We start from the raw sequence: 20000 nt of genomic DNA on the forward strand, positions 1-20000 counted from the left end.
CACTTATTTACAAAAATATTAAAAAAAAATACTTCAATGATTTGGAGTGAATGAGAAAGTGAAAGAGGGAAACATTGAATTGTTCATCCTAAACAGTACATCAACACTTTAAAGTGCATTTATTCATAAGTGTTATTAAACATTTTATGAACTTAGAAAAGTGCTGAAATATCTTATAAACAGTATTTTAAAAGCATATTTAAAAAAAAAAAAAGATTTGGAGTGCATGAGAAAGTGGAAATAAATATCTGCGCCTTCTTTAACCACATTGTGGTTCATGAACACGTACAACACTGCAGCAACACAAGCAGTGTTGTACTCGGAAGTGCTGAGTCAGCATAATTGTAAACAATGTGCGCGATCAGCTAATCATCCCTTGTGTTTCAGTCTTCATCGCACATCTTTGACTTCGTTTTGCTTCCTTCTGCTACTCAGTCTGTGGCCAGCACAGCGCTAGCATCAGGTTTCTCCAAGGAGGGGCCGCAGGGGGGGAGGGAGGGAGGGTATAAATAGCTCTTTTTTGGCCTCCCATTTGCGACCTCACCCTGAGCTGCAGTCACCGCAGCACGCAGAGCAGGTAGGAGAGCGAGGTTTATAATTAGAAGTGGGCTTTAAACGCAGGCAGCGTCACGCCAGTGTTCTTGTAGTGACTCAATGGAGCTGCAAAACACACACAAACACTCTGCTTCAGTGGAAACACTTTTGTTGGTTTACGTAGAGCTCCAGTAGAGACCAGGAAGTGTCACTTGACTTGAAGGATAACTGGAGGACAAGATCTAGTGCAAAAACTCTAGTCAAAGATCCTCTATATGACAGGAATGCTTTCCTGTATTGAAGCATCTAAAGAAAAAAACGCTCGTCAAAGATCCTCTATATGACAAGAACAGTCTGCTGTTTTTAAATACTTGTGCAAAAACGCTTGTCAAAGATCCTCTATACCAGTGGTCCCCAACCACCGAGCCGTGGCCCGATTGGTACCGGGCCGCAGAAGAATTTTTTATTCATTTTTATTTAAAAAAATATATATATATATATTTAATTTTTTTTTTTCTTTATTAAATCAACATAAAAAACACAATATACACTTACAATTAGTGCACCAACCACAAAAACCTCCCTTTTTCATGACAAAAACATACCTTTTTCATGACAAAGGGAAAAAAAAAAAAAAAAAAGGATCCCACCCCCTCCCCACCCGGGCCGCGGGACAAATTATTAAGCATTGACCGGTCCGCGGATACAAAAAGGTTGGGGACCACTGCTCTATATGACGCGAGCAATCTACTGTTTTTTGAAAACCTACTGCAAAAACGCTCGTCAAAGATCTTCGATATGACGATAGCTCTCTGCTGTTTTTAAGAAAAGTACTGCAAAAATTGCTCATCAAAGATCCTCCATACGATGCCAGCACGCTGCTGTTTTTGAAAACTTCCTGCAAAAACACTTGTCAAAGATCCTCTATATGAGATGAGCACTCTGCTGTTTTTGAAAACTTACTGCAAAAACGATCGTCAAAGATCCTCTATAAGACGCGAGCACTCTGCTGTTTCAAAAACTTACTGGAAAAAACTCTTGTCAAAGATCATTTATATGACACGACCACTCTGCTGTTTTTGAAAACTTACTGCAAAAACGCTTGTCAATGATCCTCTACATGACGCAAGCACTCTGCTGTTTTTAAATATTTACTGCACTAACACTCGTCAAAGATCCTCTATATGACACAAACACTGCTGTTTTTGAAAACTTACTAGAACAAAGCTTGTCAAAGATCCTCTATATGACGTGAGCACTCTGCTGTTTTTGAAAACTTACTGCAAAAACAATTGTCAAAGATCCTCTATATGAGGCAAACACTCTGCTTTTTTTGAAAACTTACTGCAAAAAAACTCGTCAAAGATCCTCTATATAGCGCAAGCACTACACTCAGCTGTTTAAAAAAAAAAAACTTACTGGAAAAATGCTTGTCAAGGATCATCTGTATGATGCAAACACTCTGCTGTTTTTAAAAATTTACTGTAAAAAAGGTTGTCAAAGATCCTCTATATGACGCAAGCACTCTGCTGTTTTTAAAAGCACTCAGCTGTTTTAAAAAAAACTTACTGGAAAAACGCTTGTCAAAGATCATCTGTAGGATGCAAACCCTCTGCTGTTTTTAAAAATGTACTGTAAAAACGCTTGTCAAAGATCCTCTATATGACGCAGGCACTCTGCTGTTTTTAAACACTTACTGCACTAACATTCTTAAAAGATCCTCTATATCAGTGGTTCTCAACCTTTTTTCAGTGTTGTACAATGTGTAAAATGTTGCTCATTTGTTGTGGTCTTTCGTGAACTATTTGGAAAAAAAGATATAAAAATAACTAAAAACGTGTTGAAAAATAAACAAGTGATTCAATTATAAATAAAGATTTCTACACATAGAAGTAATCATCAACTTAAAGTGCCCTTTTTGGGGATTGTAATAGAGATCCATCCGGATTCATGAACTTAATTCCAAACATTTCTTCACAAAAAATTAAATCTTTAACATTAATAATTATGGAACGTGTCCACAAACAATCTAGCTGTCAACACTGAATATTGCATTGTTGCAGATCTTTTCACAGTTTATGAACGTGTATTCATATTTTGTTGAAGTATTATACAATAAATATATTTATAAAGGATTTTTTAATTGTTGCTATCTTTAGAATATTTTTTTTTAAATCTCACGTACCCCTTGGCATACCTTCAAGTACCCCCTGGGGTACCCGTACCCCCATTTGAGAACCACTGCTTTATATGACGCGATCACTCTGCTGTTTTTGAAAACGTACAGCATAAACGCTCATCAAAGATCCTTTATATGACGGGAGCCCTCTGCTGTTTTTATACACTTAGAGCAATAAAGCTTGAAAAAGATCCTCTATATGGCAGAAGAGCTTTGAAATTGTTGAAGGCTTTCTGCAAAAACGCTCTGCTGTTTTTAAAAACCTACTGCAATAACGCTGGTCAGAGATTCGCTACGTAATAATTGAACTCTGACTAGTGTTTTTTTTAGTCGATCCTTAAAAACAGCAAAAGATTTTAGACTCGTGTTTTTGAAATATGCTTTTGAAAAATGGCAAAAAACATCTTCATTACAAGAGTGCTCTGCTGTGAGGCAAAGATCTTATATCTAGCAAGATTGCACTGCTGTTTTTAAGAAACTCCTGCAAAAACAGCAATTTTGTTGTTTTTTAACCATCCACTGCAGAAAGACCTGCAAAATGATCTTCTGCTGTTTTTGAGGATCACCTGCAAAAAGACTTGTCAAAGATCCTCTAGTCGGCAGAAATACTTTGCCCTTTTTAAGGATCTATTGCAAAAACAATATTCGAAGATCCTCTATTAAACAAACATGTTCTGCTGTTTTAAGGATCTACTTCAAATTACTAGTCAAATATCCTCTATACGACTGAAGCATTATGCTCTTTTTAAGGACACATGTAGTCAAAGATCTAGAAAAAAAACTCATTTGTTATTTTCAAGAATCTACTGCAAAAACACTAGTCAATGATCCTCTATGAGACAGAAGTGATTTGCTGTTTTTGAGGATCTACTGAACAAACACAATTAAAAAATCTAGAAAATGATTATTCACTGTTTTAGGGATGTAGTGCAAACATTTGGGTCAAAGATTCTTTAAAAAACAGAAGTGCTGTGCTGTTTTGAGGATCTGCTGTACAAACGTGTCAAAGATCTAGAAAAGGATCCAGTGCTGTTTTTGAGGATCAACTCCAAAAAACACTCGTCAAATATCCTCTACATGACAGAAGTGATCTCCTGTTATTGAGGATCTACTTGCCAACGACTAGTCAATCTTCTTCATGACTGGAGCTCTCTGCTGTTGTTAGGAATCTGCTCTGATGGTTGAAGTTAACGATGATGATTATTCTTCATCTCTTTCTAAGTCACGTGTGTTTGTAAGCCATTTTCTGTGAGGCACAAGACTGTGGCAGGAATTTGAGGAATTACATGTGAACAAGTCTGAACGGCTGCAACCACGCCGCCATCACCCCACCTTGCTGCCATCCATTAGGTCACATGATCTACACAGTAGTTTCAGGTCACATGATCTACACTGCAGTATCAGGTCACACGATCAACACTGTAGTATCAGGTAATACGATCAACACTGCAATATCAGGTCACATGATCAACACTGTAGTATCAGGTCACACGATCAACACTGTAGTATCAGGTCACACAATCTACATTGTAGTATCAGGTCAAATTATCTGATTGGTCACATGATCTACTCTGTAGTATCAGCTCACACGATCAACACTATAGTATCCGGTCACACGATCTAGACTGTAGTATCAGGTCACACGATCTACATTGTAGTATCCGGTCACACGATCTAGACTGTAGTATCAGGTCACACGATCTACATTGTAGTATCAGGTCACACGATCTACACTGTAGTCTCAGGTCACACGATCTACATTGTAGTATCAGGTCACAGGATCTACATTGTAGTATCAGGTCACACGATCTACATTGTAGTATCAGGTCACACGATCTACATTGTAGTATCAGGTCACAGGATCTACATTGTAGTATCAGGTCACAGGATCTACATTGTAGTATCAGGTCACACGATCTACATTGTAGTATCAGGTCACACGATCTACACTGTAGTATCAGGTCACACGATCTACACTGTAGTATCTGGTCACACGATCTACACTGTAGTATCAGGTCACACGATCAACACTGTAGTATCAGGTCACACGATCAACACTGTAGTATCAGGTAATACGATCAACACTGCAATATCAGGTCACATGATCAACACTGTAGTATCAGGTCACACGATCAACACTGTAGTATCAGGTCACACAATCTACATTGTAGTATCAGGTCAAATTATCTGATTGGTCACATGATCTACTCTGTAGTATCAGCTCACACGATCAACACTATAGTATCCGGTCACACGATCTAGACTGTAGTATCAGGTCACACGATCTACATTGTAGTATCAGGTCACACGATCTACACTGTAGTCTCAGGTCACACGATCTACATTGTAGTATCAGGTCACAGGATCTACATTGTAGTATCAGGTCACACGATCTACATTGTAGTATCAGGTCACACGATCTACATTGTAGTATCAGGTCACAGGATCTACATTGTAGTATCAGGTCACAGGATCTACATTGTAGTATCAGGTCACACGATCTACATTGTAGTATCAGGTCACACGATCTACACTGTAGTATCAGGTCACACGATCTACACTGTAGTATCTGGTCACACGATCTACACTGTAGTATCAGGTCACACGATCTACACTGTAGTATCAGGTCACACGATCTACACTGTAGTATCTGGTCACACGATCTACACTGTAGTATCAGGTCACACGATCTACACTGTAGTATCAGGTCACACGATCAACACTGTAGTATCAGGTCACACGATCAACACTGTAGTATCAGGTCACACGATCTACACTGTAGTATCAGGTCACACGATCTACACTGTAGTATCAGGTCACACGATCAACACTGTAGTATCAGGTCACACAATCAACACTGCAGTATCATCATATAATCCAAGTATGTTTTTAAGTGACAATGTTTGTTGTTTCCCAAGTGAAACCAGGTGTGTGCCTGGCTCTCTGGGGTCAAAGGTCATTTGGTCCATTGAAAAATGGCGGACATGTTTTTATTTCCCTTCTGCAGATGTGTAAGATTACATAAGACTTGACTTCTTTCTTTGTCCAATCGGGGAAGTTGAGAAGGGGAACGCTGATCACATGACCTATCACGTCACCCATCTCATAACCTATCACATGGCCCATCACATGACACATGCCATGACACATGACATGACACATGCCACGACACATGACATGAGACATGACACATGACCCATCACATGACCCATCACATGCTATGACACATGACCCATGACATGACACATGACACATGACATGACCCATCACATGCTATGACACATGACATGACCCATGACATGACACATGACATGACCCATCACATGATCCATCACATGACCATCACATGCCATGACATATGACATGACCCATCACATGACCCATCACATGCTATGACACATCACATGACCCATTACATGCTATGACACATGACATGACCCATCACATGACCCATGACATTACACATGACACATGGCATGACCCATCACATGCTAGGACACATGACATGACCCATCACATGACCCATGACATTACACATGACACATGGCATGACCCATCACATGCTATGACACATGACATGACCCATCACATGACCCATGACATTACACATGACACATGGCATGACCCATCACATGCTATGACACATGGCATGACCCATCACATGACCCATGACACATGACATGACATGACCATCACATGACACATGACATGACCCATGACACATGACATGACATGACCATCACATGACACATGACATGACCCATGACATGACCCATGACATGACCCATGACATGACCCATGACATGACCCATCACATGACACATCACATGGTCAAACACTTTTATTTACATTTGATTTTGAGGCCACAGTCCTAAAGACTTTATTTTATGACACTTTTACGTATTTAATGGCAAATTCAGACTAGGTCTGGGCGATACGGTCTTTTTTAATATCGTGATATTTTTAGGCCATATCGCGATACTTGATATAGATCTCTGTGTTTTGCCTTGGCCTTGAATTAACACTTGATGCATATAATCACAGCAGTATGATGATTCTATGTGTTTACATTAAAACAGTCTTGTTCATACTGCATTAATATATGCTCATTTTAAACTTTCATGCAGAGAAGGAAATCACAACTAAAAAAACCCACTATTTATTTCATACTGTGTTTATGTGGAAATGTTCGCCTCGGCATTTTGATGGTGTGGGCGCCTGGCACCGAATGGAGATGTTGACATGCGGAGTACGCACTCTTCATTTTCTAGCGGGTGACTTTTCAAATGATGCTACATATCAGCAGTAATGCTACTTTTTATAGCAACGCTTTTGCCCCAGACTTGACAAATTACGGTGGTCTGTTCGACATATTCCCATTTGAAGCTAAACCACTGCCAGACGATGGACCCCCTGCTGTTTTTCTTGGGAATTAATTCTCCCTTTATTTGTTACCAGAGTCACACCTTCTTTGTCTCGTATTACCACTCGCACGGCTCTGCTAACATCACAGCTAACGTTACCCATGCTGTTACCTCTCTACTCCGCGAGGGCGTATATGTATGTGACGTATGATGTGACAGTATGTGACATGTGTAAGAAGGTGCGCTTGCTGTCTGTGGGAAGGAGAGACAAGAAAGAGCGAGGAGAGCTTGTAGTGCAATGCCAGTAGCTGAAAGCAACTGCGTGAGAACGTATACTCAAATATCATGTATATATATATATATATGTGTGTATATATATATATATATATATATATATATATATATATATATATATATATATATATATATAGATATACAGTGGGGCAAAAAAGTATTTATTCAGCCACCGATTGTGCAAGTTCTCCCACTTAAAATGATGACAGAGGTCTGTAATTTTCATCATAGGTACACTTCAACTGTGAGAGACAGAATGTGAAACAAAATCCAGGAATTCACATTGTAAGAATTTTAAAGAATTTATTTGTAAATTATGGTGGAAAAGTATTTGGTCAACCATGTAAAGCTCTCACTGATGGAAGGAGGTTTTGGCTCAAAATCTCACAATACATGGCCCCATTTATCCCAAAATGGATAAATGGATGATACAGCAGAGGATTGTGAGAATGTCATGTGGTCAGATGAAACCAAAATAGAACTTTTTGGTATAAACTCAACTCGTCGTGTTTGGAGGAAGAAGAATACTGAGTTGCATCCCAAGAACACCACACCTACTGTGAAGCATGGGGGTGGAAACATCATGCTTTGGGGCTGTTTTTCTGCTAAGGGGACAGGACGATTGATTCGTGTTAAGGAAAGAATGAATGGGGCCATGTATCGTGAGATTTTGAGCCAAAACCTCCTTCCATCAGTGAGAGCTTTGAATGGTTGACCAAATACTTATTTTCCACCATAATTTACAAATAAATTCTTTAAAATTCCTGCAATGTGAATTCCTTGATTTTTTTTTTCATATTCTGTCTCTCACAATTGAAGTGTACCTATGATGAAAATTACAGACCTCTGTCATCATTTTAAGTGGGAGAATTTGCACAATCGGTGGCTGACTAAATACTTTTTTGCCCCACTGTATATATATATATATATATATATATATATATATATATATATATATATATATATATATATATATATATATATATATATATAATTTTCCTGAAGGAACTCTCCTGACGGAATCAATAAAGTACTATCTATCACGCTATAGTCATTTTCTATATCGCACAGAGACAAACCCGCGATACAGTATATCAAGTATTTCGATAAATCGCCCTGCCCCAGGGTCCTCTCTGAGCTGCTACCTCACCGTGGTAGAGGAGTTTGCGTGTCCCAATGATCCTAGGAGCTATGTTTTCCCCTGGTAGGGTCTCCCAAGACAAACAGGTCCTAGGTGAGTGATCAGACAAAGAGCAGCTCAAAGACTTCTATGGAATTACAACAAAATGGACTCAGATTTCCCTTGCCCGGACGCGGGTCACCGGGGCCCCGCTCCGGAGCCAGGCCCGGTAGTTGGGGCACGATGGCGAGCGCCTGGTGGCCGGGCCCGTCCCCATGGGGCCCGGCTGGGCACAGCCCGAAGAGGCAACGCGGGTCATCCCTCCAATGGGCTCACCACTCATAGGAGGGGCCATAGAGGTCGGGTGCATTGTGAGCTGGGCGGCAGCCGGAGGCAGGGCACTTGGCGGTCCGATCCTCGGCTACAGAAGCTAGCTCTCTGGACGTGGAACGTGACCTCACTGGGGGGGAAGGAGCCTGAGTTAGTGTGCGAGGTAGAGAAGTTCCGGCTGGATATAGTCGGATTCACCTCGACGCACAGCAAGGGCTCTGGAACCAGTTATCTCTAGAGGGACTGGACTCTCTTCCACTCTGGCGTTGCCGGCAGTGAGAGGCTACGGGCTGGGGTGGCAATTCTCGTTGCCCCCCGGCTCAAAGCCTGCACGTTGGAGTTCAACCTAGTGGACGAGAGGGTAGCTTCCCTCCGCCTTCGGGTGGGGGGGACGGGTCCTGACTGTTGTTTGTGCTTATGCACCAAACAGCAGTTCAGAGTACCCACCCTTTTTGGGTACACTCGAGGGAGTACTGGAAAGTGCTCCCCCGGGTGATTCCCTTGTCCTACTGGGGGACTTCAACGCTCATGTTGGCAACGACAGTGAAACCTGGAGAGGCGTGATTGGGAAGAATGGCTGCCCGGATCTAAACCCGAGTGGTGTTTTGTTATTGGACTTTTGTGCTCGTCACGGATTGTCCATAACAAACACCATGTTCAAACATAAAGGTGTCCATATGTGCACTTGGCACCAGGACACCATAGGCCGCAGTTCTATGATCGACTTTGTAGTTGTGTCGTCAGATTTGCAGCCTCATGTTTTGGACACTCGGGTGAAGAGAGGGGCGGAGCTTTCTACCGATCACCACCTGGTGGTGAGTTGGCTGCGATGGTGGGGGAGGATGCCGGACAGACCTGGCAGGCCCAAGCGCATTGTGAGGGTCTGTTGGGAACGTCTGGCATAGTCTCCTGTCAGAGAGAGTTTCAACTCCCACCTCCGGAAGAACTTTGAACATGTCACGAGGGAGGTGCGGGACATTGAATCCGAGTGGACCATGTTCCGAACGTCTATTGTCGAGGCGGCTGATTGGAGCTGTGGCCGCAAGGTTGTTGGTGCCTGTCGTGGCGGTAATCCCAGAACCCGTTGCTGGACACCAGCAGTGAGGGATGCCGTCAAGCTGAAGAAGGAGTCCTATCGGGTTCTTTTGGCTCATAGGACTCCGGAGGCAGTGGATGGGTACCGACGGGCCAAGCGGTGTGCAGCTTTAGCGGTCGCGGAGGCAAAAACTCGGACATAGGAAGAGTTCGGGTAAGCCATGGAAAACGACTTCCGGACGGCTTCGAATCAATTCTGGACCACCATACGCCGCCTCAGGAAGGGGAAGCAGTGCACTACCTACACTGTGTATGGTGCAGATGGTGTTCTCTTTAAGAAGGGGGACCGGAGGGTGTGTTCCAACTATCGTGGGATCACACTCCTCAGCTTTCCCGGTAAGGTTTATTCAGGTGTACTGGAGAGGAAGCTACGTCGGATAGTCAAACCTCGGATTCAGGAGGAACAGTGTGGTTTTCGTCCTGGTCGTGGAACTGTGGACCATCTCTAAACTCTCGGCAGGGTTCTTGAGGGTGCATGGGAGTTTGCCCAACCAGTCTACATGTACTTTGTGGACTTGGAGAAGGCATTCGACCATGTCCCTCAGGAAGTCCTGTGGGGAGTGTTCAGAGAGTATGGGGTACCGAATTGTCTTGTTGTGGCGGTCCGCTCCCTGTATGATCAGTGTCAGAGCTTGGTCCGCATTGCATTGCTGGCAGTAAGTCGGACACGTTTCCAGTGAGGGTTGGTCTCCGCCAAGGCTGTCCTTTGTCACCGATTCTGTTCATAACTTTTATGGACAGAATTTCTAGGCGCAGTCAAGGCGTTGAGGGGTTCCGGTTTGGTGGCCGCGGGATTAGGTCTCTGCTTTTTGCAGATGACGTGGTCCTGATGGCTTCATCTGGCCGGGATTTTCAGCTCTCACTGGATCGGTTCGCAGCCAAGTGTGAAGCGACCGGAATGAGAATCAGCACCTCCAAGTCCGAGTCCATGGTTCTCGCCCGGAAAATGGTGAAGTGCCATCTCCGGGTTGGGGAGGAGACCCTGCCCCAAGTGGAGGAGTTCAATTACCTAGGAGTCTTGTTCACGAGTGGGGGAAGAGTGGATTGTAAGAACGACAGGCGGATCCGTGCGGCGTCTTCAGTATTGCGGACGTTGTATGGATCCGTTGTGTTGAAGAAGGAGCTGAGCTAGAAGGCAAAGCTCTCAATTTACCGGTCGATCTACGTTCCCATCCTCACCTATGGTCATGAGCTTTGGGTCATGACCGAAAGGATAAGATCACGGATACAAGCGGCCGAAATGAGTTTCCTCCGCCCGGTGGCGGGGCTCTCCCTTAAAGAGAGGGTGAGAAGCTCTGCCATCCGGGATGAACTCAAAGTAAAGCCGCTGCTCCTCCACATCGAGAGGAGCCAGATGAGGTGGCCCGGGGATCTGGTCAGGATGCCACCCGAACGCCTTCCTAGGGTGGTGTTAAGGGCACGTCCAACCGGTAGGAGGCCACGGGGAAGACTCAGGACACGTTGGGAAGACTATGTCTCCCGGCTGGCCTCGGAATGCCTCGGAATCCCCCGGGAAGAGCTAGACGAAGTGGCTGGGGAGAGGGAAGTCTGGGCTTCCCTGCTTAGTCTGCTGCCCCCGCGACCCGACCTCGAATAAGCGGAAGATGATGGATGGATGGACGCCCTTCCCCAATTCAGACAATTAATCTTGTTTTCTTCTGTCATGGCCAATTATAACATCTAATGGACAATGTATTTGATTACAATTGTTAATGTTTATTTGCATATATCTTTAATTCATGACCATTTTGTATATTTTTGTTTATTTGTACTTCATCACCAATTTCCTTATTTCCTGACCTGTACTTTGTTTATTTAATGACCATGTTATGTATTTCATAACACATTTTATTTTTCTCACAACCAATTCATTTTCAATTGAATACACTTCAAGGGTTTTTTAATTTCATTACTGTTTTTTATATTTAATAACGTATTTAAGTTTAGTACCTCTTATTATTTCATCACCAGTTTGTTTCATTTTATTTACCACTGTTACGTATTCATGGAATGATTCATGTATACAGTATAGTTCTCAACAAATGTTATTTCACCCCAAAAATGCTAAGATCATTATTACCACATTTTAAAATATATATTTAATGACCCATTTATTAGATGTTTGATGACCTTTAAAAAATGTTTTAAAAATCATGACCAATTTACATAATGGCTGATTTAAGGACTTGTTTCTATATCTTTATTTCTTAACCAATTATTTTAATGACCTTTTCATGGCCAATTTATTGCATCACAGGATTCCCTGTTTCATTTGGGATTTATTTCACAGCAATCTTCACGTTTCTTCATGAGTTTCATATATTTAAATATTTACAATTTATCACAAATTTTCTTATTTGCTTAATCCTTTTATGTATTTTACAACATCCATTCATCCATCTTACTTTTTGCACTTACATTTTTCTTTGGCCATTTTAAATATTAAATCGTATTTGTATTTCATCACCAATTTCCTTGTTTCCTTATTCATTTTATATACTTCACAACTAATTGTAACACATTCATTGGACAAGTCACTGTTGATCGCAGGGCCAACACAGATAGATAGACAACATTCACACTCACATTCACACACTAGGGCCGATTTAGTGTTGCCAATCAACCTATCCCCAGGTGCATGTCTTTGGAGGTGGGAGGAAGCCGGATTACCCACGCAGTCATGGGGAGGACATGCAAACTCCACACAGAGAGTTCCCGAGCCCGGGATTGAACCCAGGAGTACTCAGGACCTTCGTATTGGGAGGCAGACGTACCACATTTGTTGAAATGTATTTCTGGACAGATTTAGATGTTTTTTGTAAAAAGATATATTTTCCTGACCAATTAATATTTAACAACTTTTTTACATCACTGCCAGTTTCTTTATTTTATTGAGGTACTTTAATGACTTCTTTTTAGTTTCAAGACCATTTTTTTGAAAATTTCAAGACCAATTTTTATATTTAGTGATGTTTATTTATTTTATAACTCATGCTTACGTATTTATTGATCAATTCATGGATGGACTTCACGAGCACTTTCTCTACTTCCTGAGTGTTAGATGTCGTGTTAGTGAGGACTTTTACGGGCTGTGTGCAGAATGACAACGTTGGCATGCACCCAAAAGGAAGGAAAAAGTGTGAATGCTAAATATAATCATATTCATCATCATGTTCATCACCCATTCATGGTGAGTTGGGGTGTGTGCGATGTAGCAACCTCCAAAGAAGACTTGTGTGTTGTGTTTCTGGACAAAGGCTTGAAGCCAAAGTGCTTCCTGAGTGGAGATGTTGGTGGGAATGATGGCTGCAGGGTGGACGTCCACCTTGGCCCGCTAAAGAGGAGGACTTCTTCATGTATTTACTCATGCCATGTCCACCCCGGAGTGCCCCTGAGGGAGCATTAAAGGCCGCATTGTTTGGATGTGGATGGGAACAGCGAGTGTGAGGCTGCTGACTGGGAAGAGTGTGACTGGACAACCTGCATACTAACACTTCTTGTGGGAACCAATGGCAGTTCTAAAGGATCTCTACCAAACACTTCCTGGGAAACTACCTCCAGTGTTGGAGGAGAAAAAAGTGTGTGTGTGTGTGTGTGTGTGTGTGTGTGTGTGTGTGTATACGGTATTAGGGTTGTACGGTATACCGGTATTGATAGAGTACTGCGATACTAATGAATCATATTCAGTAATATACCGCCTCTAAAAAGTAACGGTTCGACACCCCCCTCCCACCCCTCCATCGTCATCACGTCGTGACATTGCTGGTTTTACGAGCAGAGGAGCATGTTCGGCAGCGCACAAACACTTACGAGTAGACACAGTGTGTCGACAGAAAAGGGAGAACGGATGCATTTTTGGCTTAAAGGGGAACATTATCACCAGACCTATGTAAGCGTCAATATATACCTTGATGTTGCAGAAAAAAGACCATATATTTTTTTAACCGATTTCTGAACATTAAAAGGGTGAATTTGGCGATCTAAACACCTTTCAATTGTTCGTTGTCGGAGCGATGACCTTTCACCCGTGACGTCACAATGGGAAGCAATCCACCATTTTCTCAAACACATTACACACACAAGTCAAATTAGCTCTGTTATTTTCCGTTTTTTTCGACTGTTTTGCGTACCTTGGAGACATCATGCCTCTTCGGTGTGTTGTCGGAGGTTGTAACAACACGATCAGGGACGGTTTCAAGTTGATATACGTGGAGTGTGCATCGATTCGCACGGCATGCTACTCGATGCTAACATGCTATTTAGGCTAGCTGTATGTACATATTGCATCGTTATGCCTCATTCGTAGCTATATTTGCATCCAGCCTTTCCCTCCATCCACATTTAATGCCAAACAAACACATACCAATTGACGGATTTAAGTTGCACCAGTGTCAAAAGATGCGAAAGTCCCTCGTTTGGTCTGCACATTTTACCGGCGATGCTACGACAGACATGGCACAGAGATGTGTGGACACTCAAAGCAGATGCAGTTCCAACGATAAAGTCAACAAAATCACAAAGGTGAGTTTTGTTGATGTTATTGATTTATGAGCTAATCAGACATATTTGGTCGCGGCATGACTGCCAGCTAATTGATGCTAACATGCTATTTAGGCTAGCTGTATGTACATTTGTAGCTATATTTGCATCCAGCCTTTCCCTCCACCCACATTTAATACCAAACAAACACTTACCAATCGACATATTTAAGTTGCTCCAGTGGTCAAAAGATGCAATCGTTGGTTAGAAGGCGATCGCCAAATAGCTTCAGTTTCTTCTTCAATTTCGTTTTCGCTATCTGCCTCCACACTCCAACCATCCGTTTCAATACATGCGTAAACTGTTGAATCGCTTAAGCCGCTGAAATCCGAGTCTGAATCCGAGCTAATGTCGCTATATCTTGCTATGCTATCCGCCATGTTTGTTTGTATTGGCGTCACTATGTGACGTCACAGGAAAATGGACGGTGGATTTACAGATAGCGAAAATCAGGCACTTTAAAGCCTTTTTTCGGGATATTCCATGATAGGTAGAATTTTGAAAAAACTTTGAAAAATAAAATAAGCCACTGGGAACTGATTTTTATTGGTTTTAACCCTTCTGAAATTGTGATAATGTTCCCCTTTAAAAAGTAACGATAAAGGTAGAGGTGCTTTAAGACATGGCTAGCTAGTTATGTGTTTTAGCTACTAAATCACTAATCCTGGCCTCCATGGCGACAAATAAAGTATGTTTCTTACAAGTGTAATTATCACTGCAGGATGAGGAATAGCTAAACATGCTTTACTACACACCGTAGCTCACCTGCGTCAAAATGTAAACAAACGCCATGGGTGGAACCACACCTCACACCCACTGTAATGATACAGTGCAGTACAGGATGATTACGATTACATCGATATTTTTTGGCAAAACATCTTCTTTCGTTTTTTTAAAATGTATATTATGTGTATAAACTCAGGAAATATGTGTCTCTGGCCACATGAGGACTTTGAATATGACCAATGTATGATCCTGTAACTACTTGGTATCGGATTGATACCCAAATTTGTGGTTTCATCTAAAACTGATGTAAAGTATCAAAGAAGAGAAGAATAAGTGATTATTACATTTTAACAGTAGTGTAGATAGAACATGTTAAAAGAGAAAGTAAGCAGCTATTAACAGTAAATGAACAAGTAGATTAATAATTAATTTTCTACCACTTGTCCTTAATAAAGATAACAAAATAATAGAATGATAAATGACACAATATGTTACTGCATATGTCAACAGACTGATTAGGAGTCTGTTTGTTTACTTCCTATTAAAAGGCAAGTTGTCTTGTATGTTCACTATTTTATTGAAGGACTAAATTGCAATAATAAACATATGTTTAATGTACCGTAGATTTTTGGTTCAAATAAAGCCAATAATGCAATTTTTTTTGGTCCCTTCTATTTACGTACAAAAGTATCGAAATAATTTTGGTACCAGTACCAAAATATTGTATATGTATATGTATACATAACCAGTGAAATTTCTCTCTTACAGTCAATTCAATTGAATAAACTGCGAAGACAAGATACTTAACATTCAGACTTTATTTTTTGCAAATATTAGCTTATTTAGAATTTGATGCCTACAACATGTTTTAAAAAAAGCTGGCAGAAGTGGCATAAAAGAGTGAGAAAGTTGAGGAATGCTCATCAAACACTTATTTGGAACATCCCACGGGTGAACAGGCTAATTGGGGACAGGTGGGGACCGTTATTGGGTATAAAAGCAGCTTCCACGAAATGCTCAGTCATTCACAAACAAGGATAGGGCGAGGGTCACCACTTTGTGAACATTTCTCAACCACTTTTTGCAAGGAATTTAGGGCTTTCACCATCTACGGTCTGTAATATCATCAAAAGGTTCAGAGAATCTGGAGAAATCACTACACGTAAGCGATGATATTACAGACCTTAGATCCCTCAGGCGGTACTGCATCAAAAAGTGACATCAGTGTGTAAAAGATATCACCACATGGGCTCAGAAACACTTCAGAAAATCACTGCCAGTAACTACAGTTGGTCGCTACATCTGTAAGTGCAAGTTAAAACTCTACTATGCAAAGCTAAAGCCATTTATCAACACCACCCAGAAACACTTCGCTGGGCCCGAGCTCAGCTAAGATAGACTGATGCAAAAGGGAAATCATTTCTGTGGTCTGAGGAGTCCACATTTGAAATTGTTTTTAGAAACTGGGGACGTTGCGTCCTCCATAACAAAAAGGAAAATAACCATCCTAACTGTTGCAGGCACAAAGTTGGGGGTGTATTCGTACCCAAGGCATGGGTAATTTACACATCTGTGAAGGCACCATTAATTCTGAAAGGTACATACAGGTTTTGGAGCAACTTATGTTGCCATCCAAGCAAGGTTATCATGGACGCCTCTGCTTATTTCAGCAAGACAATGCCAAGCCACATGTTACAACAGCGTGGCTTCATAGTAAAAGAGTGTGGGTACTAGACTGGCCTTCCTGTAGTCCAGACCTGTCTCCCATTGAAAATGTGTGCCGCAATATGAAGCCTAAAATACCACAACGAAGACCCCGGACTGTTGAACAATTTAAGCTGTACATCAAGCATAATGGGAAATAATTCCACTTCAAAAATTGGTTTTCTAAGTTACCAAACGTTTACTGAGTGTTGTTAAAAGGAAAGGCCATGTAACACAGTGGTAAAAATGCCCCTGTGACAACTTTTTTGCAATGTGTTGCTGCCATAAAAATCTAAGTTAATGATTATTGGCAAAAAAAATAAAAAAATTATCAGTTGGAACATTAAATATCTTGTACTTGCTGTCTATTTAAGTAAATATAAGTTGAAAAGGATTTGCAAATCATTGTATTCTGTTTTTATTTACCATTTATACAACGTGCCAACTTCACTGGTTTTGGCTTTTGTACATATGTATGTATGTATATGTGTGTATATATATATGTGTGTATATATATATATGTATATATATATATATATATATATATATATATATATATATATATATATATATATATATACATATATATATATATAATATAAATGTAATCAATGAGTATAAGCCGCTGTACTTCAGTGGCCTTAAAGTGAAGACGGCGGCTGTCAATTAGCATCTCCATGATGAGACTAAAGGTCAAACAAGCGTATTGAAGGCTGTCCTGGCAGACGTGAGGGCAGCGGGCTCCTTTTGCCCAGCGTCCAATGAAGCCAGTTCAAGGCCAAGGCTACACACACACACACACACACACACAGACACCAGCATATGGCCCATCTGGCTCTTCACACCTTCCAGTCTGACTCCTCTTTGGGCCTGATGAAGTGTTATTAAGAGTCTGTCCCTGGCACTCATGACATCATACTTGACGTGGAGTACAGTTAGCATGCAGGAAGTAGCACTTTCTCAGGGCGTCCCCATCCCATGTTGACATCTAGCTAGAGTAGGTAGGGATGTAACAGTTTGAACATTTAATATCAAGGCAATCATTAATGTCCAGGTAAAAGTACTCATCGTCATACACACCCTGAAATCTTTGAACCTAGTTGAAAATAAAACTTCCTTTGTAGAAAAAACATTATATATTGTCCTGGCTTCTCAAGAACCAGACCATTTTTTATTTGTTTGTTTTCATTTGTAAAGGGTGTAGTGTTTTTTAATGATCAAGCAAAAACGACTCTTTCTCCATGTCATTCGTGTGTGTGTGTGTGTGTGTGTGTGTGTGTATATATACATATATGTATATATATATATATATATATATATATATATATATATATATATACTGTATATATATATATACTGTATATATATATATATACTGTATATAATGTGTGTGTGTGTATATATGTGTATATATATATATATATATATACGTATATATATATATCCATCCATTTTTTACCGCTTATTCCCTTTGGGGTCGCGGGGGCGCTGGTGCCTATCTCGGGTACAATCGGGCGGAAGGCGGGGTACACCCTGGACAAGTCGCCACCTCATCGCAGACAACATTCACACACTAGGGCCAATTTAGTGTTGCCAATCAACCTATCCCCAGGTGCATGTCTTTGGAAGTTGGAGGAAGCCGGAGTACCCGGGGGGAACACACGCATTCACGTATTCATACAGTAACGCAACATAAACGCAACACAGCAAATACCCAGAATCCTTTGCATCCATGACTGTTCCTGACTATATTATACTCCCCGGCTAGCACCCCCCCTGTGTGTTGGTAAGGTGGGCGGGGTTGGGGGCGCGGGGGTGTAAAATATATGTTGTGTTGATGCATATAATCATGCAGAGAAGGAAATCACTACTAAGTCAATTGACCAAAACTGTATTTATTAAACAGTTATTAAACTATGGCACAAACGTTCATGACATTTTAAGTGTCAAATAAAAATGAGCTGCATAATAGGAAATCAAATAGTATTCGTCCTTCGCTATGTGGTAGGTTACTACGGACATATTAAATTCTCTTCATTCTTTAGCGGGTGACTTTTCAAATGATGCTACATATTAGCAGTAAGGCTACTTTTTGTAGCAACACTTTTTCCGCATGTTTGACAAACTATGGTTGTCTGTTTGACGTATTCCCACTTGAAGTCAAACCACCGCCAGACGATGGACCCACTTCTGTTTTTCTTGAGAATTAATTCTTTCTTCATTCGGACCTTCTTTCTCTCGTATTACCACTCGCACGGCTCTGCTGGCATCAGAGCTAACGTTATACACATACATATATACTGTATATATACAAACCCTGTTTCCATATGAGTCGGAAAATAGTGTTAGATGTAAATATAAACGGAATACATTGATTTGCAAATCCTTTTCAACCCATACTCAATTGAATGCACTACAAAGACAAGATATTTGATGTTCAAACTCATAAAAAAATTTATTTTAGCAAATAATAATTAACTTAAATTTTATGGCTGCAACACGTGCCAAAGTAGTTGGGAAAGGGCATGTTCACCACTGTGTTACATCACATTTTATTTTAACAACACTCAATAAACGTTTGGGAACTGGGGAAACTAATTGTTGAAGCTTCGAAAGTGGAATTCTTTAACATTCTTGCTTGATGTACAGCTTAAGTTGTTCAACAGTCCGGTGTCTTGTTGTCGTATTTTACGCTTCATAATGCGCCACACATTTTCGATGGGAGACATGTATGGACTGCAGGCGGGCCAAGAAAGTACCCGCACTCTTTTACTACGAAGCCATGCTGTTGTAACACGTGGCATTGTTTTGCTGAAATAAGCAGGGGCGTCCATGATAACGTTGCTTGGATGACAACATATGTTGCTCCTAAACCTGTATGGACCATTCAGCATTAATATTGCCCTCACAGATCTGTAAGTTAGCCATGCCTTGGGCACTAATACACCCTCATACCATCACAGATGCTTGCTTTTGAACTTTGCGCCTATAACAATCCTAATGGTTATTTTCCTCTTTGTTCCGGAGGACACCACGTCCACAGTTTCCAAATATAATTTGAAATGTGGACTCGTCAGACCACAGAACACTTTTCCACTTTTCCACAGTCCTTCAT

General features: G+C 41.1%; 1 protein-coding gene across 2 annotated transcripts in view; it reads left to right on the plus strand.

Annotated features, from left to right (window-relative positions):
• The window catches only part of prex1 (phosphatidylinositol-3,4,5-trisphosphate-dependent Rac exchange factor 1), a 216356-nt gene that overhangs the window by 9544 nt on the left and 186812 nt on the right, over positions 1-20000 (plus strand). The gene's annotated exons all lie outside the window — the stretch shown is intronic.

Source organism: Nerophis ophidion, linkage group LG27 (assembly GCF_033978795.1).
Source record: "Nerophis ophidion isolate RoL-2023_Sa linkage group LG27, RoL_Noph_v1.0, whole genome shotgun sequence".
NCBI lineage: Eukaryota > Metazoa > Chordata > Actinopteri > Syngnathiformes > Syngnathidae > Nerophis > Nerophis ophidion.